This window comes from Rhipicephalus microplus, chromosome 5 (assembly GCF_043290135.1).
Source record: "Rhipicephalus microplus isolate Deutch F79 chromosome 5, USDA_Rmic, whole genome shotgun sequence".
NCBI classification, from domain to species: domain Eukaryota; kingdom Metazoa; phylum Arthropoda; class Arachnida; order Ixodida; family Ixodidae; genus Rhipicephalus; species Rhipicephalus microplus.
The window spans coordinates 59,244,857-59,250,856 of record NC_134704.1 but is presented as its reverse complement, the minus strand read 5'-3'; positions in this window follow the sequence as shown (position 1 = coordinate 59,250,856).

The following is a 6,000-nucleotide window of genomic DNA, read 5'->3' as shown; positions in this document are numbered from 1 at the left end:
AAATATATTTTTATTTGTTTCTCTATTTCAGCAATAGGCGTTTGCTCTAGTCAACGTTTTTTATGTGTGAAAGCGCATGATTACTCACATAGTCCAGGCAGGAAAAATTGTGCGGATAATGTGAGTGCGTTAGTGACCCTTGAAAAAGCGTAAAATTTCGCGCTACAAAATTTTATGATTCATGCATAAAGCTACTCCGGCGTCAATACAACAATGTAAGTATTTATGGTGTTACTTTAAACTTCTAGCTACTTACGACAAAAAGTTTAGTTCGTTTGGTGACTGGGGCCAAAGTAGACATTTTTTTTTTATTTAGAGCATGCCAGAGGGGCAAAAAGTGACAAAAAGGCATGAAGCTGCCATTGAGAGTGTCTTATTAAGTGAAACATTTACTTACACGCATCATATATTCTATATTATTTGTTTAGAATGGTATGGACGTACAAGAAAATATCATATAGAGCTTCTTGGCAGGAGTTTGACTTGAAAAAGCACTTATTGGTGGTAAGGACAGAACTTATTCCATTCACGCTGCATTTAGGTTGTTCGGCGTTCCCACGAATGCTATCAAGAGGCCCATGAAAAAATGGGAAGAATCTCCAAGACAAGCCGTTCACAAACACATGTTGGAAACGAGTTTTAATGACACATTTCTTATACTAAGATTCAAAAATCACAAGCGATAGAATTTTCGAAATTTATTGCCTCACAAAACCCGGCTGACGAAGTTTAATATCCCGTAATGCCCTCGCAGTTCTGCATTAAACCGGCAAAAAGAGACAAAGAAGACATGTCACACCATAGACGCCTTCCAATCGTGAAAAAAAAAAACCAGTGATGTTCTAGCATGTAACAAAAGACAACATTAGCACATTGACTGACGGTGTTTATAAGCTAGGAGTTTGGAGCAAAGGAGAGCTGGGTTCTGTCTGGATTAAATGAGTAAAAGCTGGGTTCAAAAAAACTGCGTGAGGGCCCACGGAGGGAATTTCAAGTGGCTCTACTGCAACACGTGAAAAGATTTTTTTTTCTTTTACACTGCCTCGTTTGACCCCGCAGGTTGGGGCAAAATGGTGCATTTTTATTTCTTTTTATAATACCCATTCGAACAGATGTAGCACGGTCACATTTATGTAGCACATATTTTGTACCCAAAGGAATGCTTTTCTATTGACGTTTCATGGTAACACGTGAAATAAAAAAAGAACTGCATTCAGTATATTCAAATTTATGTCGTGTTTTGCCTCACCTTGCCCTATTCACTACAAGACAGTTCGTGGATATACCTGCGTGCTACAGACATCATAAAGGTTGTTGTGGTTGCAGCAGCGGCCGCGATTCCTCATGCCGGCGCATAATAGGGTTACGCCAGGTTGAATGCTAAAGAAAATATCTGGGAGTTAGCTGCTAACCTGGCTGCGTATAACCTCCCAATCTTTTGTTACCACAATAAATGATCCATCCCTGCGGCGAAACTGAGTTTTTATTCTCAGACATCCTATTAGCGTGAAAGAGTTTGATTAATTTCAAGAATCTATCCTTAACGATGAAAAGGAAGTATGACTTGAGCAACCTGGGGAGTGTATGAAACGGACGGCAGCAGGATAACGTCGCTCCAGACGCATAATACTCATTTTCCTATACAGCAGGCGCGCCCAGCCGCGGTGGTCTAGTGGATAGGTACTCGGCTGCTGACCCACAGGTCACAGGTTCGAATCCCAGCTGCGGCGGCTTCATTTCCGATGGAGGCGGAAATGTTGTAGGCCCGTGTGCTCAGATCTGGGTGCACGTTAAAGAACCCCAGGTAGTCGAAATTTCCGGAGCCCTCCACTACAGCGTCTCTCATAATCATATGGTGGTTTTGGGACGTGAAACCCCACATATCAATCAATCGATGCGAGAGAAGAAAACGTAAATTAAGCGCGAGCTACCGTACTACTTGCATAATGATACGAATGACATCAAGAGCCCCGCTTTGATAGCTTTCGCTCCAATGTCGAGATAAGTTGGCACCGAGTACAGAAAAAAGAGAAAGGGAAATCAAAAGGAAATAATAACCGAGAGATTGAGAAATGAAGACAGACGTGGTGCGCCTGTAATAAAATGCTAACGCGGGTCACGCATATCATTCTCTGGTCGCGCGTCGTTTGCATGGGTTCTGCATCAATGGTTCGTGGCATAAAAGCAGCCCGGTGAGGAAGTGCATACAATGCAGTGAGTTTTCCTGCATTAAGCGTGACGAATTATTATCCCTTGTTCATGCGTGCCTGGCAGATGTAATCATACTGACGGAAACTTGGTTGTCAGCGAAAATTGATAGCAGGGAAGTTTTGCATGGTGCAAAAAACTACGTTCTTTATCGGTACGACCGAGGTAGCCGTTTTGGCGTCTTAATTGCGGTATCAAATAAATTTGTGTCTTTCAAAGTTAATGTCGCTTCTGAACTAGTATTAATTTGTGTGTGCATTCGCCTGCACCACAAAGACTACATTCTTTGTGCCTGCTATCGGCCTCCAAATTCTTCGTCAGGCTTTTCCGAGATATTTCATGATGTTTTAAATGAGATACATATTAGATTTCCTGCTGCAGTGTTCTTTGTTCTGGGAGACTTCAATCTGCCCGATATTTTTTGGTGTTTACCCCAACCAAGTGCTAGCTCCAGCTCGTCTGAAAACGCATCTTTTATCAGTGTGTGCTCAGATTTCAATCTAATACAACTTGTCAAGTACCTGACCTGTGTTACTACTACCAGCTCAACTATTCTAGACTTAGTCCTCACAACTCACCCAGATCTTGTTACATCCCTTTCTGTGATACCTGGTCTCAGTGACGATTCAGCAATCCACTTTACTATTCCCAACAGGAATTCCAGACGACAGAAAACCTCCAAAACATTCAGAGACTATAAACGTGCAGACTATGCTGCAATAAATAGGGAGCTTGAAATATTCACCGAAGAACTGTTTCAAAACTTTGATCAGTGTTCTGTAGACGAAAACCGGCATCGGTTCAAATCCAAGGTGTCTGAGTTAATAGACCACTATGTACCACTGCGTAGAATTACGAATACTGTTCAATCCCCGTGGTTCACACCGACCCTAAAGCGACTACGCAATAAAAAGCAGTGCCTTTTTCGGAAAGCCAAATGCTCGAGGTCAACTGACCGATGGGCTGCGTACAATGAATCAGCCGATGAATATGCGCACGCGCTTGCCGAGGCTAAGCGTTCTTTCTTTGAAGTTACCCTCCCTTCTATGCTTAGAACTAATCCCCGTAGATTTTGGCTAACCATCAACGGAAAAAGTGAAAAGAAAATTGAACTGATGTCTGAAGACGACTGTATGATCCCAAGTGAAATGTGCTGAGAAGCCTTAAATACGGTATTTCGTCGGTATTTGTGACCTGTACGCCATACTGTTTGTCCCCTTTCCCTGCCTGCAATTATTTACCCATGGATCCATTAATCATAGACTGGGTGGGTGTTGCCAAATTGATAAGGAATCTGAAACCTTCCTCCCCCGGAGATGATGGTATTAACCCCAAATTCTTAAAAAATACTGAAATGTTATCCGCTATAATTCTATCTAAGATTTTTTCACAGTCTCTGGAAACTTCTGCAATACCACAGGATTGGAAGGTGTCACACAGTCCCGTTAATTAGGGAGGCGATCACCGGGCTAATTCCAAGGGCCTAAGCATCGGCCCCCCGAACCGCACCACGAAAGCGTGGACAATTTAGAAGTGGTCCTTTTTGGCGTGCCAGTGGACGCCGGCTGTGGCCCAAAGAACAAGTCAGAGCCGAGAGTTGATAAACAAATCAAATATTATATTCTCGAAAATGGCAGATCGAAAACCCTACAGAAGAATGCACACTCCACAATAGTTACATACAATACGTCCCCAATCAAACAACGTACTACACAGTACAATCAGCCACACTCAAAACAACGGACACAGACAACAATACGCACTACAATGCAGTCGCATGCATTGAACAACCAAGACACTTAAAGACTAAAGGGAAAGAAAACCTATTCAGTTCAAAGTTTTTGGAACAAAAGTCTGGATGATACACTTCCGAGAATCACTCACTCAAAGTCCAGCGTTGTTGTCGTTCCGCGCCCTCAAAGTTTCTCTTCCAGGAAGCCTCGCGTCTTCAATTGGCCACTCTCCAAGCTTCAAACTTCTTCGCCCGAACACGTCGGCTTCACACACGCAGCTGTCGCCACGCGTCTTCGCTCGATAGCGGTAAACACACACTCTTGCCTGTAGCTCGAGTCGTCACCCCTCAGGTGGAAATCATCTTCTTCTCCTGCTTTGTCTCCACGGACAAAACCTTCGCCGACTACACAGCGGAATCCCTACGCACTCTGGCGCTAACTTCCGTCTCCTCCTTCGAAGTTTCTCTTCCAGGAAACCTCACTTCTTCTGCCTTGTCCCTACGGACAAACCCTTCGCAGACTACACGGCGGGATACCCTACGCCCTCTTGCGCTAACTTCCGTCTTCTCCTGATGATCTCATCTCCGCTGCTCGGTTAAATACCTTCCGCGCGACATTCCAGAAGGTTCTCGTCATTTCGTCGGCGCGATACGCAGCGAAGGCGGGGGAGAGGCGCGAGACTGTACGAGGGCCGTCCCCGACCGATGACTCAACCCGGCCGAACACGCCCCTTTCCTTCTAGAACTTTCCAGTGCTTGCCCAGCCGCCGCTGTGGGGTGAGGAGGTTCATCGGCGAAGCCACGCTTCCGAGGGGAGAGCGTCGCGCGCCCTGGGAGCCTTTAGATGTTTGTTTTCTTTTTTCCCTTGACCTCGCGGCGTCATTCAGGCGCGTTATCGCAAGAATTTGGCGGCGCGCCAATTTTGAGCGCTCGTTCTGTGACACTGCCCCCCACTTTAGGAATATTATCTCATAATATTCAAAACCACACAAACGAGCGCGAACAGCCCCCACACTCTCAAAGACTGTAACATAGTCCTTCGCTCATGACACGTCACATTCACAATATATCACTCAATACGATTGGATATTACAATTCAATCTCACACACGTGAAATATAACCGCAGGTCCATGAGTACAACGCTTCATCACACATTCCAAACAATACAAACGAACAAAGTTCTGTGTTTACCACAATTATACAACATTATACATCACAGCACAAACACGTCGACACTTGCGACACAAGATAACACAACATTAACACAACATATGGCACTCAACACTGCCAAACACATTCTGATTCGACTTCAGCACTTATCCTGTGTACTTTGCGCGGCGCTTGCGCCCTTTCTTGCGGTGCTCGCTCGCTCGATCTCTTCTTGTGTTTCCACGTTCTCTTTCGGTGAGCCCTTTCCAACGACGATATCTGAGGCGTCGTCTCAGCCATCGTTGTCACTTCCGACACCGTTAATGGGTCATAACATTCGACGGGTCCTGTCTGTTTATTTACCAGCTTTATCATGTCTCTACATTTTGCCCGGCTGGCCAACTCCGTCTCCTTTACACTGTCGGTCGGTTGAGGTCGTGCCGACGTAAGTCCAGTTGCTCGGCCCGTGAACTCATTCAACACAATCATCTTCCCATTCACTGTCTCTTGCGCCGCGGCTTCGCCTTGGGCTCTAGTGAGATCCGTCACGGGCTGCTCCTCCACTGTATCTCGCGGTCCCTGGGTTGGCGAGGGCTCTATCTTAGGGTCTTCTCCCAAACATTCCGGATCATTCGGTCCTCACGCCCCGGCGATGTTTCCGATGACAAGGTCGTAAAGGGGGGTCGTCATACATAGAGCGGTAACCTTCCCGCTGAAGTACGGGGTTTCCACCTCAATCTCTGCTTCGGGAAGCATCCGAACCGTACGGTCAATTAGGCAAACCGGTTTCGTTCTGCCTGTCAACTCACTTTCCCGTACCAAATTTCTCCGCACGATAACCGTGGAGCTACCGGTGTCTCTTAGAACGGTAGTCTTCTTGCCTGCAACCTTTCCAGGCAGCGTTGGCATT